Source organism: Syngnathus scovelli, chromosome 22 (assembly GCF_024217435.2).
Source record: "Syngnathus scovelli strain Florida chromosome 22, RoL_Ssco_1.2, whole genome shotgun sequence".
Lineage (NCBI taxonomy): Eukaryota > Metazoa > Chordata > Actinopteri > Syngnathiformes > Syngnathidae > Syngnathus > Syngnathus scovelli.
The window spans coordinates 6,656,397-6,675,758 of NC_090868.1; the positions used below are offsets into that span (position 1 = coordinate 6,656,397).

At 43.2% G+C, this 19,362-nt stretch overlaps 2 long non-coding RNA genes across 3 annotated transcripts; one reads left to right on the forward strand and one right to left on the reverse strand.

The window, feature by feature from the left end:
• Window positions 1-389: 389 nt before the first annotated feature.
• LOC125992283 (uncharacterized) lies at window positions 390-10,704 on the reverse strand. Of its 2 annotated transcripts, XR_011086230.1 has the most exons (4): window positions 3,234-10,704; window positions 3,037-3,108; window positions 2,720-2,958; window positions 390-2,643 (listed from the first exon to the last, which is right to left on the reverse strand). It is a non-coding gene; the product is annotated as an uncharacterized lncRNA (long non-coding RNA). The 2 variants fall into 2 exon arrangements; XR_011086229.1 differs by having other exon boundaries at window positions 3,037-10,704.
• Window positions 10,705-11,527: 823 nt separating this feature from the next.
• LOC125992413 (uncharacterized) lies at window positions 11,528-17,429 on the forward strand. The gene is made up of 2 exons (XR_007489618.2): window positions 11,528-16,427; window positions 16,565-17,429. It is a non-coding gene; the product is annotated as an uncharacterized lncRNA (long non-coding RNA).
• The last annotated feature ends 1,933 nt before the right edge of the window (window positions 17,430-19,362 follow it).

Consider the following 19,362-nt stretch of genomic DNA (forward strand, 5'->3'; position numbering starts at 1 on the left):
ATTCCTCATTACGACAAGTTTTGTTACAGTCGGGGCAGATGAGAGGTTTAATCCGTCGCTGTTTACAAGACAAACGCCACAGTGTCCTTCACACTGGTGCTGTTGCCAATTCTCATGCCCTTTGTAACAATGCCTGCAAAAGAATGCATGACCAACGAATGCCTCTATCGCTTTCACACCGTAATAATGGTCCTCGATGTGTAAGACAAATAAGGTATCGTTATCTGTTTTGGGGTAACGCGTGTCGAAAAAGGTCATGGGGCGGCAGTCCTCTTTGATACATTACAGTTATTTTCCGTTTGAGGACTTTCTCAAATTTATGGATGTTGGGTCTAAATACGATTAGACATTAAATCACTCGCTGGAATGAAGAGGAGAAGACAACCAGAACAGGTTTACTCGCGAGGAGAACGATAGAGAAAGCAATCTCAGTTACAACCTCCATCAGTTCTGAGTCCTTACTCCACGTGCCCCTCTTTTTAATGTTATGTTTGCCCTGGTTACAGAGGCGTTGCTACACTAAAGGGAGGGGGGATTGTGTCTGTAGCAACGCTGATAAGTTAAAGAATGTAGTGTGGTGTGAATTAGCACTTCGTTGTTGGCTCGTGACCCCCCGCAGAGGCCGTCCCCAGCTGTCCTCCCTCAGTTGGCTGACTCTTCCTCGACCGGGGTCAAATACCCTGAAGCACGTTGATTGCCGCTTTGCTGTGGAACAAATGCAACTAGACCGTTGCTAACTTTATCTACTTGGTAATTAACACATAATAATAATAAGTAACTTGTCCTAAACATTTCAACACACATTAAACAAATGTGAGGTAACCGGTATGCAGTTCCTTAAACAAACATTGAGTAAATATGGGATAACTTTTATGCAACTACTTCTAACTGTATGTAACCCTTAACAAAGATAAATAGGTCTGATAAACTACAATCTATGAACCAAACCTACATTTAAATGAAAAGGAATGAAGTTCCTGTGAATCAAACAAAGAACATGTCACCTATGCAAATAAGCCCTGCTCATTGTTAGTGAAGGCCTCTTACGGGAACCAAAACACACAGACAACATAAGGACAGGAAGGATACAAATGGCTGACAGGGATCAAAAGACATCCCTATCACTAAAAAGGAAGAACCTAGATAAAAGGAAAGATAAACTCGTAAAGGCGAGGCCTCCAGGTCTGGCAGGCCAAAGCTTCACTTAAAATTATTCTAACAATGGACATCGCCCAGACTCACAGGTGTTTGACAATCCAATCCTACACTCTCATGTAAGAGCCGTGCCTGCCTTGTGGCTTGTTTTGTTGTAAGTGTGTCATTTAGCAGATAGGTTAGTGAGAGAGCGAAACACAAATTGTTGTCTTTATTACGAGGTATGTGTAGGTGTCGTTTTTTCAACCTCAAAATCTCTCTGTTGGTAGTGTTCAACAGCCTGCGACGCATTCCACCGCGCAATGGTGTGACTATTTGTACAATGAGCTCTAAGCCGTCATCAGCCAGAAGCTCTGTATTTGATTGGGCTAAACGTTCAAGCATGTCTGATACATTATCTCTGATAGAGTTTATATCACTAGTTTGCTGGTAGATGTGAGCTCTATCGTTACCACTAGCTAGCTCGATCTGAATTACATCACCTGTTTGGGTTCTGCTAGCTACCTCTTGCATGACATCATCTATTTTATCTTCAATCTGGAGGTAGAAGGTGGCAAAATCATTAATGTTCTGTTGCGATGGTATATTTAACTGTCGCCTTATCTCTACATTATTGAAATGCGGCCTATTGATCACAACAGAACCGCCGCGTTGATCAGCTAATACAAAACCGCTGTTAGATTGCTGGGGCGTGTGTTGAAATGCTGGTGTATTGTCATCAATAACATTTATTTCGTGATCAATTATAACAGAGCAGTTGTTAGGTTGAAATGTCGGTGGAATGTCATCAATAGCAACCGGCGATGAATCGACAGTGTTAGCGGTTGACGGGTCAACCAGAGGCTGCGTATTTAGATTTTGGATAATGTTAAGCAACTGGACAGGAATGTCAGGACTGATACGCCCGTTGTTGCCATTAGCTTGGTTGTTTAATTCTGCTATCATGTTTAGCAATTGTGACGGGATTTGTGTCGGACTCTGTCCACCTTCATTCATACTTTGATTGTTCAATTCATCTATGACAGCTTGTAAATGGGTGAGAATAGCAGGACTGTCTGGTCTCTCCCCCTCTGACAAAGCCGTGCTCACATTGTTGAGCAAATCTGTTATTTGACTCGTACACGTATTGTTAACGTTTGATAAATCTAGCTCTGGTGTGTCACTTCTTTGGCTTGTCCCGCAAAATGACGGCAAATCTATTTCATCAATGTTTGCTAAGAAATCTGACTCCGTTGACGTAAGGTTTGGATGATCCATTATATTTTCTTTTACAAAACACAACAGAAACAACACAAACCTATTTTGATTCGGCTAAATCTGTAAGAGCACGTATAATCTTAAAACATTCTTGTAACCGTCTTTTGTAGATACAGTTACCACGGCACTTTACAGGCCCCCTGCTGGTTGAGTGGCGTGTGTTGTAGAAGGGGTGCCCCCTCCTCCTTCTCCTCTTCCTCTCTCTCTGAGCCTCCGTGTCACGACGCTCACCTGCAAGTTAATCCTTTATAATACCGAAAATAGCAAGTATGATAGCACATAAAGAGAGAAAATATATAAGGAATACCTCCGACTCTTGATGATGATGGTTTAAACCTTCGTAAGTAGACAGAGCCTCAACTAGTTCAGAATCCGTCGCTGATTCCGGCTGAGCGGTGCGGGTTGAGAGTGGATTGGTTTCAACAGTAACACATGACTCCGATACCGCTGGTCGCGCTGGCTCTGTCGTTTCGACTGCTCCAATATGGCGGTCGAAGGCAGCTTGTGTCGGCCGAACGCTTTTCCTAGTGGCCGCGGCCACGAGATCTGATACATACATATATAAAATAAAATCAGCAACTAATACCCTCTATATTAACTATCTTAGATGCGCGATTGACTCACCGTAGTCTGATTGTGTTAGGTAAACGTCGCTAAAATCGTCGTCAAAAGATGCGTGGACAAGAGCGATGATGTCTGCAAATATTATATAAACAATACATCTTGTTTTATAAAATAACCTATTATTATTATTTGTCATTATTATTATTTGTTATTATTATTACTATTATTATCGCGAGAAAGGTATTAAAATGACTTACCTTTAACCATTCTCGAAACAGCTTTTTGACGCGCTTCGACTCCGTTGCTCAGAGCTATGGCTTGTCTTGTCCAAAATGATGCTCGTCCACACCAAACTTTAAATTCGGCGGGGATAAGACCACGCCTATGGGATCACGTGTCGCGGGAAATCAGATAACTCTGGCCGTATGTTGATGACGTATCAAAGGCTCTAGCTCATCAGATATCTTTGGCCCCAGTCAGTATTGTTTCTCAAATTATGCATCAACACCTTGCTTTTTTTTTTATCTTTCAGATACCTTTGGCACCATGCTGACGACACTTCAATGATTTTTTCAACAAAACCCCCTTCAGATACCTCTGGCACCATGCTAACGACATTTCAATGATTTTCTCAACAAAAACCCCCTTGATCCTCTAAACTATTGTTTGTCAAATTACATGCGTCTCGCTTTCAGACACCTTTGGCTAAACTAATGTTTCTCAAATTATATGCGACTCTCATCCAGACAACTTTTGGCACCAATAATGACGACTCTCACGACCCCACACTGACACAAACACCCCCTCCCCTTCGCCTTCTCAACAAAACGGGCCCCTTCAACCCACACGCGCGGGCTGGTAGCAAAGCTAGCTCAGAGGGGTGGTAGCAAAGCTAGCTCAGATGCTACACCTGTCTTGATTCATAAAAATACATGCCCGTACATAGCCACATCTTAAAAATGGCGCCAGCAAACCAAAATGGCGACAGTCAAAGATGGCGCCGTCACGACTGGCGCCATCTTGATGCCCCCAACCCCGCCACAATTCAAAAGAGGGTGATTTATGATACCATAACAAGTCATAAAAAGGTCATAAAATTTTATGACCCCTAACTCATGAATAGACATCAAAGCCTAGGGCATTGATCTTCTCTCTCGCGGCACCGCTGCTGCTCACTGCTCCCCTCTCCCCCAGGGGATGGATTAAAATCACATGGGGATGGGTTAAATGCAGAGGACAAATTTCACCACACCCAGATGCGTGTGTGACGATGATCATTGGGACTTAACTTTAACTTTTCCAGAAGAGAAGTGAATTGTTCGAATTCCGAATCATGTTTTTCCATTACAAATAACGGTGGAAAAAAATCCGTTCCAAGCAAAAAAAAGCGCCTTTTTTAAGCATTTTTCTCATTTGCGCACTTTTGTCCGATCGCGCAACTGCAGCGCACCGCCGAACGCGCAATCGTGGCGCGTCGCCGACCGCACAACTGCACCGCGCTGGTCGCATTATTGTGACAGAGCCGTCGCTGAAATTTAGAAAATATTTTTAAAGTACTGATGTACTTTCCAAAATGTAAATGGACCTCAGTGCGCAGAGAGCTTAATTTGGTCCAATCCCGCAACCGCAGCGCATTCCGACAATCAAGGAAGTCCTCAGAGGAATCAAGCCATCCAAGGGATCACCATCCCTACCCTGGAAGAGATGGAACGCCTTTCTTTAAAAAATCTGCAAAGTGGACTAGTGATGGTGAGGAGGTAAATGAAGCAAAGAAAAGAAAGTCTGGATTGAGTGGAAGTGAAGAGGGTGAAGATGAAAGTAAAAATGAATACATAAAATATATATTTTAAAAAAAAAAAGCTAGGTTCGTTTTAAGTTAACGTTATGCAAGTTGGATTAAATAAAACTGAAAACTAGAAAGAAATGTGTATAAAATATAAAAAAATAAAACAAATAAGCAAAGTTGGTTTGAAGTTCACATACTGTACAGTAAGTTAAGGAACGTAGTATGTATTTCTAATGTCTCTAAGGTACAGCGACAATAAAAATCCCTTTTTACTGATTATTTCTTAGTAATTTATTCATTTTTACATCTTTCTGATATAATGCATTTGTTTTATTACTATGTGTAATTATCTGCAGTATTTATGAATAAGTTATTATTGCTTTTTTGGCTCTAAGGTACAGCGACAATAAAAATCCCTTTTTACTGATTCTTTCTTAGTAATTTATTCATTTTTACATCTTTCTGATATAATGCATTTGTTTTATTACTATGTGTAATTATCTGCAGTATTTATGAAGAAGTTATTATTGCTTTTTTGGCTGTCGAACAAATTAAACGAATTACAGTGTATTCTACTGGAAATATTTGATCCAATATACGACTAATTCAACATACGAAGTAGATCCTGGAACAAATTAAATTCGTATGTAGATCTATCTATCTATCTATCTATCTATCTATCTATCTATCTATCTATCTATCTATCTATCTATCTATCTATCTATCTGTCTATCTGTCTGTCTGTCTGTCTGTCTGTCTGTGTCTGTCTGTCTGTCTGTCTGTCTGTCTGTCTGTCTGTCTGTCTGTCTGTCTATCTATCTATCTATCTATCTATCTATCTGTATATTTGTAGCGATGGATTACTCTGTGTGTGTGTATATATATATATATATATATATATATATATATATTATATATATATATATATATATATATTGTGTGTGTGTGTGTGTGTGCCATCAGCACACAGGGCGTGTGATGCATCAGTGCAGTAGTGTTGGAGTAGTAGTGCCTGTAGTTTGTGCATGCTGCATGCTGCCTCTGTTTGCCACTTTTCTGCTTTCAGCTACCGCCACCGGCTAGCCCTCTGTTTTCGGGGGTGAAAAGAGGAGCCGAGTTCATAAGCCTCCTCAGCCGGTACACATTGCCAAGACTTGCACACGCCTCCTCGTGGCCACACACGGTAACTGGCACCTTGTGGTCCCAGGCTAAGTTCTGCAGGATCTCGGAGCAGCAGTGGGCCCCAGAGATGTGGCATGCAGGCCCACCGGTGTGTGGACATGCCCTACTGCCCATCAACCACTGTCCCGGCTGTGGGTAAACAGCTCCAGCAATGGGTAAATAGTGAAGACCTCAACGGTGGACCAGGCGGAGGATGATGGCTGACCTAAGGGGTGGCGTCACAACGGCTGGAAAGGCGGATGAAGGCTGCAGCAGAAAAGGGTCACCAGTCGTCTTGGTCTCCTTGTCACTAGACTCTGACCCTGATCTGTCAAGGACAGTGTGGTGACTGTCTGTGCACCAGTCTCCCCACTCTAAACAAAGTCACGCACAGGCGTCTTTTTCAGGGAATCCACCTTACATCCCGGATTAAAGTCTTGTGGCGACCAATAAGTGGCAACGGGGGCAGGATTGTGAAGTCTGGAAGCCCCTAGTCACAAGCTGGCACATCAGGTGGTGGATGTTAGATGATCGTTGGGCTCTTGGACCAAGGCAGAAGAGCTCTTTGGTAGCTGCATCCACGACTGAGCAGCCCTTTTTAGGATCCACTCTGCTCATCCCTGTGGGGGAAGGGGCTAGAAAAGGTGCCCTAAACATGGCCTGCCTCAAACCTCCCGACTGGATTACCGCGTTCAGAGGGATCACCAATATGCGGTCGAAAACACAGAAACATGAATTTTGGAGCATGGAATGTGCGCACACTAATGGACAGTGTAACCAGTGATAGGCCGGAGAGGAGAACCGCCATCATTGCAAAGGAACTGAGAAGATGCCGGATTGACATAGCTGCTCTTTCAGGTCATCTTTGAAGGTCATCTGAAGGAGGAAAAGGGTGGATACACTTTCTTCTGGAAAGGAGAGGCCACAGATGAGCCTAGGATCCATGGGGTTGGTTTTGCCATCAAGAACCAATTGATCAGTCAGCTCTCTGAACTCCCTGTGGGAATCAGTGAGCGCCTGATGACCCTCCGCCTGGTGCTGGCCAACAACCAGACGGCAATAGTTCTTAGTGCTTATGCACCTACCCTCATTTCCGATGAGGACAAAAAAGATGACTTCTATGCCTGTCTGGATGAGGTATTGTCAAAAATCCCCAAGGAGGACAAGGTTATTATATTGGGAGATTTTAATGCCAGAGTGGGCCGTGACCACCACCTCTGGAAGGGCACCATTGGAAAGGAAGGCATTGGAAACATTAACTCCAACGGGGTTTTGCTTCTTAGGAAATGTGCTCAATACGACCTTATCATCACCAATACCATCTTTCGCCAGAAGAACAAACTCAAGGGCTCATGGAGACACCCTCGCTCTAAACCAGTGTTTCCCAACCTTTTTTCATTCATGGCACACCTTTTCATTAAGAAAATCTCGCGGCACACCGCCAACAAAAATCTGTTAAGCTCCTATATTAAAATCAGTTATATTACAACGAAACATGTAGAGTCCTATTCCTATATATGTATGGAGAGTCCAATAATTTAATAGAAATAAATACTAAATATTCTTTAAATTGTATTCCTTTTTTTTAAATAAAAGTGACAATTTTTTAAAAAGGTTTTAGACGGTGTAAGAAATAAAGTATTTAACGTGATTGTGATTAAAATAAAAGAATCAACGTGATTTTGTTTACTGTTTTAGACTAGGTCTTTAAATATTGCAACAATAAGAACAAAGTCACTTTTAAAGACGCTCTGCTGTTCTGACAGCAGCTGAGTGGCTATCACAGTCGAGGAGTCTCGACTTGACTGCTTATTTTACGTATGTGAAAAATAACCAATCCAGGTTCTCCGGTTGAACTGCATTCTCTGATTTCCATCGGACCACAAACGCACCACAACCGTCATAGTGTCTGTCACTGTTAGCAAAAGCACACAGCAACACACACATAAACTGAATATGTGCCGATGCAATACAATCATATCGACACAATATGAAATCTCAAGATTCTCCGATTCTCCACACATGCACGATTAGCAAGTGGGTGACGAGGCCTTGCGCGAACTGACCAGTGGTTTGGCGATCCTGTTTACAATGCGCTCCGTAATTAATATTGGACAGTCCCACGGCACAGCTGAACGTCTCTCACGGCACACCAGTGTGCCGCGGCACAGTGGTTGGGAAACATTGCTCTAAACAGTGGCATCTTATTGACTATGTCATAGTCAGAGCCAGGGATCAGCGCAACGTGAGCATCACAAAAGCCATGATGGATTCAGAGGCCTGCTGGACAGATCACCGCCTGATACAATCCACGATGTCCATCAGACTCAAGAGGAAGAGGAGACTGCAAAAGAAGCTGAGCCGGCAAAGACTAAACCTTGAGACCCTGAGTAAAACTGCTGCCCTGCAGCTGTTTCAGGCCTCTCTTGGAGAAAGCCTCAATCAGGAATACCCTGAGGACATTGAAGAACACTGGAGCCTGCTCAAGTCTTCCATCCTCGACACCTGCAGTGCCACTCTCGGGTACAAGACCAGAAACCATCAGAACTGGTTTGATGAGAATGACACAGAGATAGAACAGCTCATCTCCAAGAAAAGGGAAACCTTTTGTGTCTGGCAAAATGACATCACCTGCACAGCAAAGAGACAGGCTCACTCCAGAGCCAAGGCTGACGTCCAGAGCCGGGTGAGACAGATTAAAAATGGACAGAAAGGGCACTGGAAATCCAGAGTTTGGCAGACTCTGGTGACACCAGAGGCTTTTTCAGTGCTACCAAGGCTGTCTGCGGCCCAAGCCATCGCGGCCAAAACCCCCTGCGCTCTAACGACGGGCAGGAGCTGTTGAAGGACAATGAGTCCACAAACAACCGGTGGAGAGAGCACTTTCAGGAACTCCTCAACCGTGACAGCACAACTCAGTCAGATTTCCTCAGTCACATCCCTCAGAGTCCCATCAGGGAAGACATGGGTGAACCTCCCACTTTAGCAGAGGTCCAAGATGCCATCAGGAGCCTGAAGAACAACAAGGCCTCTGGGCCAGATGGGATGCCAGCTGAGGTCCTAAAGGAAGGTGGACTAGAGCTCCAGCGCCACCTCCATTCCCTCTTTCTGAAGGTCTGGGAAAAAGAAGTACTCCCCTCGGAGCACAGGGAAGCTCTGATAGTGACCAATTTCAAGAAAGGGGACAAAGCGGATTGCGGAAACTATAGGGGCATCTCGCTCCTTTCAACAGTTGGCAAAGTACTTGCTCGTGTTCTTGCCAAGTTCTCCCAGAATCGCAGTGCAGTTTTCGCCCAGCTAGAGGCACTGCAGACATGATTTTTACAGCACGCCAACTCCAGGAGAAATGCCGTGAGCATAAACAGCCTTTGTTCATGGCTTTCATAGACCTGACAAAGGCCTTTGACTCAGTGGATCGCCAGGCCCTATGGAGCATCCTTCTGAGGTATGGTTGCCCGGATAAATACGTCAGAACACTGCGTTTATTACATGACGGAATGACAGCCACAGTGCTCAACAACAGCTCCTTGACTGAGCCTTTCACTGTAGAGACAGGGGTCAAACAGGGATGCATTATTGCACCCACCCTGTTCTCTGTCTTCATTGCCGCCATACTCCACCTCATCAACGAAGAACTACCACACGGAATTTCAATTGAGTACAGAACTGATGGCAGGCTCTTCAACCTTAACAGGTTCAAAGCCAAAACCAAGATCAGAACCACCACGGTTGTGGAGCTCCAGTATGCAGACGATAATACCATTGCAGCACACTCTGCAGAAGACCTCCAGGGCATCCTGAACTCCTTCGCTAAGACATACAGAGCCCTGGTGTTAGAAAAATTGTATATATATATATATATGTTATCATGCGTTTTATACAGATATTCAGTTAGCACTTTGAACCTAACACCTGGGTCTGACCGTGAACATCAAGAAGACCCAGGTGCTACATCACCCCCCACCCAACCAGCCATCTACTCCGCCCATCATAAATGTGGACAACACTGCACTTGAATATGTTCACCACTTCCCCTACCTCGGCTGCCTTCTCTCCTCCAAAGCGGACATTGACTCTGAGGTCAACCATCGCCTGAGCTGTGCCAGTGGAGCGTATGCCAGACTCCGGAAAAGAGTCTTTGAAGACAGAGACCTCCGGGCTGACACCAAGCTCCTGGGTTACAAAGCTGTGGTTCTCCCCACCTTACTTTATGAGGCAGAATCATGGACAACCTACAGCAGGCACCTAAGAGCTCTTGAACAGCACCACCAGAGAACCTTGAGGAAAACACTCAGGATCAAATGGGAGGACAGACGCACAAACATTAGCGTTCTGGAGGAAGCCAGGATACCGAGCATCACAATAATGCAGCACCAACTCCGATGGACAGGACATCTCATCCGCATGGCTGACACCCGCCTCCCCAAACAGATGTTATACTCCCAGCTGGAGAGAGGTCCGCGAGCCCCGGGCGGGCAAAAGAAACGTTTTAAGGACAACCTCAAGACCAATCTCAAGAAATTCCAAATAACATCTCAGGACTGGGAGCGCATCGCCTTGAACAGGAACTGCTGGAAGGCAGCGGTGCAAGAAGGCGCAGCACATCACGAAAATGAACTCTGCCGTGTCGCAGAAACCAAACGACAACTTCGTAAGGAAAGACAAAAACAGGCTCCAGCACGACCACAACCCACCACCTGCCCACACTGCACAAAAATATGTGGCTCCCGGATCAGCCTCTATGCCCACCTGCGGACCCACATGTATAATATATACTATGTATATTATATATGTATATATATATATATATATATATATATATATATATATATATATACACATATATATATATATATATATATATACACACATATATAATATACATAGTATATATTATACATTATTATACATTATACATGTATATATATATATTGAGCTAGTCAGCCGTATCTATATATATATATATATATATATATATATATATATATATATATATACGGCTGACTAGCTCAATCAGTAAGTCACATGACTTACAAACGGGAGATCCGGGTTCGATTCCCGGCAGGGGCACAATATGAGCAATGAGCGATTACCTTACCAACAGTCAGTGTGGGTCCTTAGGCAAGACCCTTAACGATACCGCCTACCTCAGACATAATGAGAGTACAAGAAACGAAAGACATGCCGGCTCAGACGTCGCCCGGACAAACAAGGTCTGCGTCAGGTGCTGGGGAACCAGAGCACCCTGATGAAAAATGGGCTACGGGAACAAGACACAAATGGGCGAGATGCGAGAATAAGGATCTGTTGGAATGCTACTACTCCAGCAACCCGAGCGAGAGGGGTTACATGCGGAAAATGCGGGAACAATGGCAACTTCGATACCCACAGTCAACACTATCGGCCAAGCAACTAGTACAGGGGTGGGCAAACTTTTTGACTTGCGGGCCGAATTGGGTTCTAAATTTTGACCGGGGGGCCGAACCAGGAGCAGATGGATGTAGTGTTTGTGTGAAGTAATATAAACGACCTGTAAAGGTCAATGCATAAAAGGTTTTGGCTTTTAGTAGGTAGTAAAGCATGGATATTCCAAAAAGGTTTTTGAAAACAAATGCATTTATTAACAGCATTAAAAAAAAAAAAAAAAATCCCTAAAAAACTGCTATCAGTGATTGTCATAAAATACGACACTGTTTGTTAGGGTTTTCAGGTTAGTTTGATCCTATGATTATGTTGGAATGTAGACTGTAATGATTAAATCAATCACGTCTGGCCCTCACAATGTAATAATTAAATCAATCACGTCTGGCCCTCACAATGCAGAGTCTGTTTCCCACAATAGTGTAAAACACCCCCTGCTCTGATCTTATCAGAGGCCGGGGGTTCACCAAACCTGCCCACTCTCACCCCCACTCTGTTCCTCCTAATAAATATGCCCTTGCAGGAAGGAGAGTTCAGACTTCATTCGATAATCGCTGTTCAGACAGCGACGAATGGACTCTCCACCTGCAGGTGTCTAAAAGAACTTGCTTGTCTTCTGTTTGGTTCTTGCAAAATAAGTTGGAGTGAGCAAATCTCTAACATTTTGGTGCCGAAACCCGGGATCCTCATACCCACCATCTGACCGGCGAAGGAGGACGTGCTGCATTGTCGACAAGCCAGCGTCCATTAGGAGGACCTGGAAAAGAAAGTCCTGGGAAGAGAATTCTTCGCTGGGCCAGCATCTTAGGTCTGCCTTCGTCTGACAGAGGTGGATTGACGGGATCCGGCGGTGCAACGAACCAGGGGACAAGTAAGTTAAAGCGCTAAAGATACGGCTTTGGTTTGTCCGGGCTATGAGATACGGCTTTGGTTTGTCCGGGCTATGAGATTCGGCTTTGGTTTGTCCGAGCTATGAGATACGGCTTTGGTTTGTCCAAGCTATGAGATACGGCTTTGGTTTGTCCGAGCTATGAGATACGGCTTTGGTTTGTCCGAGCCATGAGGCCTAAAAAAAAAAAAAAAAAAAAAAGCGCTGGAGCTAGTGTGATTGAGTGTGTGACTGGTAGGATAAATTGACTAAAAAGCAGTTCTAGCGTTGATCCACGGCAATAAAACAGGCTAGTAATTTGTTGAAAGGTCAATTTAAACCTGCATTGAGGATCCTCAAAGAAAAAAAAAAAATTGAAAAAAATTGTAAAACCTTAAACTACTAAAATTAAGATGGGAAATAAGAACGGTAAATCTCTTGCTCTGCTCTTCTTTAAAACGAGAAGTTCATGGCAAGTAAATTTCTTAATTGTATGCAATACATGCTGAAGTGGAAGAAAATGTATGATCAAAAAAGGCAAAAGTTCTGATGTATTTCATCTAGATAATGATGATGATGAACTAGATGAAGATACAACAGTCTTCTTCCAAGGGTCCCAGCAGGTTAGAGGGAGAGGTAGAGGCCAACAAGGTCGCAGGCCGCCATATAATTCAAAACCCCCACGAGATTCTGACAACTGTTGGAACTGTGGGAGACGAGGACACTTCGCACGAGAGTGTCGTTTTGCAAAACAATATCAATCAAAGGGTGGAGGAAGGAAAAGAGGAAAAGCCTCATTTTTAGCATGACAAGCTTCCTCCTCTTTGACCGCTTATGCTCATACAGAGAAAGAAAGAATAGATGCCCATATGACAGCAAAACATGTCATTGTCAGATTATTAGAATTTTTTTTAGATTATTAGAAGTCCTGTCCATCCAAGAAGTATGACAATGCTGTTTGTATGCCCAAATTACAAATGACTAGAGCTCAAATTGTGTTACACTGAAGTTAAAATATGCAAATCAAGTGGTAAAGAAATGCAACTTGCTTCTAGAAGATAAATAAATAAAATTAGAATGTGCTGTCCTCGTGTGCATGGGAGGGACCAGCTCATGATCGACCACAGGAAATGGTCAGCCTGTGACGAATCATTGGTGCTGGGAACTACCTTTTGCGTGCGAGAGCTGTGCATGTGTGTGCGTATGTTAAAATGATGAACATTGGCTAAAGTTTTAGTATAAAAAATTTTTTTGCTAGACTGTGGTCTATCCAATTTGCACCGCAGAACAGAAATGATTTTGGAAGATAAAAATGAGAGGAAAAAGAGAGAAATCTGTTTGCAAGCAGAAACTAATCCACACTAGTGCATGTTAAGTGTCGAGCCCACATGAGAAATTCGAAGAAAAAAAAAAAAAAAAAATGACAGAACATGCTTTCAAGAATTGGAAGAAGCTAAATTGTGAATTTAAGATTTTGCAATGCTACATTTAATAGGAATAATTGATTGGTTGTGTTATAAGATTATACAAAATTCTAAATGCAAGCTAAATCTGAGAGATTGAGTTCTTCAAATTTAAAAACAAAGAAAAAATTCAGATTAATTTGCCAGTTGTTTGTTTTAGTTAAGTTTTTTTTGAATTGGTGGATTGTTCTACCAGGAAAGCTAAGTTGAAAATGATATATGAATGTTGTGTGGTGAGCTTGGATGAATTGGGACCAATGTGATAGAAAGACTCCTTTTTGGAGACTGCGTGTGAGATGCAAATGAACATTGATGAATGATAGCCTGAATGAAAAGAAATTACAGGTTGAATGGTTGAAGTTGTTGGTGACTACTATAGAAAATTAGTAGAGCGACTTTGATGAAAGAGTGATTTTGAGCAGGTTGAATGTTAGAAAGAAACACATAGCTTTTGGATTGATAATTAACTAGAAAAAAAAAAAAAAAAAAACTGGAGAACCAGTAACACATGTAGAAGATGTGTGAACTGAGAAATTGAGAAGCGTTTTGGAAAGAAAGTCAAATTAAATAATGATGGAATCGTATGTAGTAAAGAACACATTCTCCCAAAAAGTTTGTCAAGGTGTGAGGCATGGGCGTTGCCAGGCCTCAAAAAGGGGGGGAGTGAGTAGGACAGATAGTGGAAGATAGTAATAATACAACACTTTATGACAATGAATTTTCGAATACATTTGGTGTTATATTGTGGTAAATTTTTTGTTCTGGTGTAGATAGTTTAGCAACACGAGAGATTTAGAGGTTCAAAAGAAAGACAGTTAAAAGAAAACATTTTTGATTTGGACAATTGCAGGCTAACAGGAACATGAGAAAGATAAGAACTACGAGGGGAGATCCAATTTCATTGGGGAGATTGAGAATTCACAGCACCATACTCTAAGTCACATTTTTGAGCAAGCATGACAATAACATGTGATAGGTCAAGACATACAGATCAGGGCTTGATGTGGAAAGCAGACCTCGATGAGTTGATTTTCAATAATGATACTGAAGACAACATACTGTCCGATTAAATTGGAACTATAGATAGATAAAATGTAGCTCAAAAAATAGGATGAGTTGCAGGATTTACGATATAAAAACGAGACCTCTGTTATTAGAAGAATTTGAAGTTTGGTAAACAAACATTACCAGCAAATTGATGGAAGCAGCTACATTTGGAGATAGTCTTACAAGTGTTCAAACCAGCCTGTCATTCTCAGTGTCAGGGCCCCTGAAACCCAATCCGAGTCTTCGCCTGCAGCCGTGAACAACCACAAAATGGTGCCTGGCTCTGAAGCACCTTTGACCTTTGGCGAAGGACAAGAAAAGACTGCTGTTGTGCTTGGAGGAGGACAAGTACACTCCAGAGGAAATACAACATCCTCGGGGACGAGAAAAGACAGTGGAAAGCGGAGGAACTCACAATGATGAAAATTGACTCATTTGAACAATGGACTCATTCAAGAGTGATGGATGGGGTCACTCCGAAGCAACAACAAAAGAACACCAACTTGATAGGGTGAAGTGCGGCAAAAAGATATGGACTTGGAGTGTCTGACAACCAAATCGCACTCCTTGCTACGGCGTTCCCAAATTTGGTGAAGCTTGGTTCAAAGTGGAAGGGAGGTTCATTGTGCACTGAGTTTGACAGAACTGAGGAGATTTGATAAATAAATAAATAAAAATTTGAAAAATACGTAGGGCTACAGATTATAATCAGAGATTGAACGGATTTGGATAAAACAAATAGACTAAAACGGTAGGAAACAAGAGCAAGATCTTATATTTTGGCTCATCAAGCTTAAGACGTAGAGGTCGAGTTATATAAATTTTAGAACAGGACATTTGGCAGTCAGGAGGAAGCTAGGTTGCTCAATGTACCTACTCAATACAATAGTAAGGTTTTTTATACCACAGTGGAGGTTGGATGGTCAGAAAGTTAGGTACGTTCAATTTTTGACATTCACACAGTCATGCATAGGAGTCACAAGGCGACAGTTAACAAGACAATGACTGCAATAGGGGCCACCTACGACTGCACCGACATGAAAAAGTAGAAGTGAGAGAGCAGAGTATGGGATTATATGCTAAAACGTCTGCTATACATTTACCAATAGGAGATTCTATCAAGAGAAGCTACATGAGAGATGGATTAGAATCTCTTTGTCTGCGTGGGTGCGTGTGTGTGTGTGTGTGTGTGTGTGTGTGAGGACAAAGAAGGCATGGATAAGACAATCTCTTTTAAACCAGGAGGCAATAAATGGGAACGCCCCTGTCATAAATAGTTTTTGGTTAAAGGGAATCATTAGGAAGTGTTCAAACTCTTCCCGCAAACATTCCTATTTGCCAGTTAAATGGGCACTACAATTGACTACGAGAGTTGCAAACAACAGATGAAGAGCAGTCCTTGGCAGATTATATGAACAGGACGCTCAAACTGTGTCAAAGACAAATTTACTGCCGCTTGATCTTTCCTCCTCACAGGTCGACAACCCCATAAATCCAGTAGACTGGGTCTACATCGAGGTCATCAAAGGAAAGAACTGGGCCAGCCACGACGGGAGGGACCATTCCAAGTCTTGCTGACTACACATGTTGCACCCAAGGTTGCAGGACCCACAAATGCATTAACGACGACTGCTCTCCAGGAGGAAACTGGATGGGAGCTTTGGACATCACCGCTGTGTGCCAGGATGAGAGAGCCGTTTTCAAGGTGTAAGGGCTCTACTACCAACATGGCTGCACCATCGGACGGGACCTACTTCAGCCAGAAGTTCAGAGGCACTGCCCCACCTGCATCCTATGAGTGCACGTGCCTGTTCAGTACGGATCATGGTTTTGTGGTCACAGGAGTTGTCCGATGCTGCCTGCCAACTGGACAAGAGTGTGTGCGCCGGTGTGTGTGACTGACCTCACCTACAGACTAGAACATCATCAGCTGACGAAAACACGGGCACATATACAACTTCTTAGACGTGACAGTTGTGATAATGATAATGAGACGTGGATTGCGTAGATGCTGTTCTGTTGAGCATGTTTTACAGAAACTTGATGATTTGACCATCGAAAATGCTTCGCAAGTGATGGATACAATGATGTACTGTTTCTGTGTTTTTCTTTTTATTTTTTGTTATTCATAGCATTCTGGCCGCCTGTGGCAACGGGGCCGTGTAAGAATTTTCCTGCTAATAACATCTGGCCAGCAGGTTTTTCGCTTACACAATAAGTTTGAGGTAATGCCTCATCTTCACTGGAAAGTGTTGCTATCATTGTTTGTTGTTTTTATTTTTACCATTCTACTTTCTTCATTATACGTATATGTTTTTTTTCTTGCTTATCGTTGTTGTTTGGGGTGGCATAATCATATGATAAATCAGGAGGGAGATGTTAGGGTTTTCAGGTTAGTTTGATCCTATGATTATGTTGGAATGTAGACTGTAATGATTAAATCAATCACGTCTGGCCCTCACAATGTAATAATTAAATCAATCACGTCTGGCCCTCACAATGCAGAGTCTGTTTCCCACAATAGTGTAAAACACCCCCTGCTCTGATCTTATCAGAGGCCGGGGGTTCACCAAACCTGCCCACTCTCACCCCCACTCTGTTCCTCCTAATAAATATGCCCTTGCAGGAAGGAGAGTTCAGACTTCATTCGATAATCGCTGTTCAGACAGCGACGAATGGACTCTCCACCTGCAGGTGTCTAAAAGAACTTGCTTGTCTTCTGTTTGGTTCTTGCAAAATAAATTGGAGTGAGCAAATCTCTAACACTGTTGTTATGAATAACAGTCTCCATCACTTCAGTGCCTGCAGGTCAGATTAATGAAAGATGTTTATCTTATGAGATCACATCAAACGGCAAACATTCTGACCAAATATATCATCTTGAAGAATCGGTGAAAGCATACATCCAAATAAAGTAATCAAAACGGCAACACGGTGAGGGGTATCTGAAAATGAGAGCAGAGTTTTAACTCACAAACACCTGGTAACAGAGGTGAGGAAACGGGAAACACTTCCTTAAAGTAAGCCTTAAGAACTTTACAGGTTAAGATTAGTCACAAACAGGTGGCGCATCAATGTCCTTGAGCATCCTGCATTGTTTGAAAATGAGAATGGTCGCTAGTTTCAATCCCTGCTATTTGTACAGATCATATTGAAAATGCATTTTTTTACAACAAACTTGAAAGCCTCCCCTTCATTTTCAATGGGAACAGTGTTGTTGATCTCCCATTTTTTGATAGTGTGTCATAGTCTGGAGTAAAATTTGTTGTGGCAATTCTTAGGAGAGATCCGAGGTGTTGGTCCGTTTACCTAGATCTGTGACGGTTGATGTTGATGTTCATGTGGCTGAACGTCACGTCGCGTACGTCGAGCCAAATTGGCCACTCTTTTTAAACACTCGGCACTCAGTGTCCACCTTGCTTTTCCATGGGCGACTCATTTTAATGGAAGGATTCCAGGGGAAGGTTTGTGGGTGGCTTTAGCGTAAAACTGTATCCGAAAGCTCGGCGCGCAAATTACAAGAATGCTGTCGTCACAGCCCACGCTTTAATTTCGGCACTGATACAAATAGAGCGCGAGTGCGCCATTTCCGTACTACTGAGTACGTACACGCACTTGTGAGTGTGCACCGAGCTTTCTGACACGGCTTCCGGTAGTAAATGCGCAGGCGAGTGGTTCCCCATCTACTGGGGAAACACAGTCGTTGCAGGCAAAATGCCCGAAAAAAAAAGAAAAAAACGTTTAATAATACAATTTATTTAGGGTTGGCGGGCCGGATTAAACGGTCCCATGGGCCGTAGTTTGCCCATACCTGAACTAGTAGCTCAATGTTCCAATATCCATAAACGGCACCTGCTATCACAGCTCGAGATTGATGAGATACAACACAAATGCCATAGCGAAGGTCAACCAGAGCACCAGGTCAGAGACGAGTTAAATCCATGTACAAGTCCAGAGGTTGGGTACGAAACCCCAATAAGCACAATCAAGCTGAACGAGGCAGCAACTGACCTGAAGAACAAGATCACGGTGAGAATGAATGCTCGGGAACCTAGGTACACACTGCAGAGGCTAAGTGAAGTACCCTCAGAAAGTCTCCTAGAAGATGTGAATGCAGCACTGAAAACAATTCCTACGGCTACCATCACTGAAACCAATGAGCTAATATACACCTCAGCAGCAGTGATCCTATAAATGCTTGGCTACAAGAAGAATGACCATATGCGACCACAACAGTGCCCACCATGGAAGAGAAGGCTGGAGGCCAAAATCAAGATAGCACGGAGAGAAGTGGGCCAAATAACAGAGGCCCAGAAAGGTGCAATGAAAAACCAAGTTCCCAAGAAATACAGCCAGATGCCCATACCTGAAGCACTCGAAACTGCCAAACAAAGACTCCAAGCCTTGGCCAGCCGCCTAAAGAGGTACACAAGAGAGAATGAAGCCAGACGAATAAACAGGTTGTTCACAACACAACCAGCGAAAGTGTACGCTCAGTGGCAGGGGAATAATAGCAGAGCAGACCCACCAAGGCTGGAAACTGAACAGTACTGGAAGGATATATGGGAGCGGGAGGCATCACATAAGAAGGATGCACAGTGGCTGGTGGCTCTGAGAAAGGACCACAGCAAGCTCCCTGA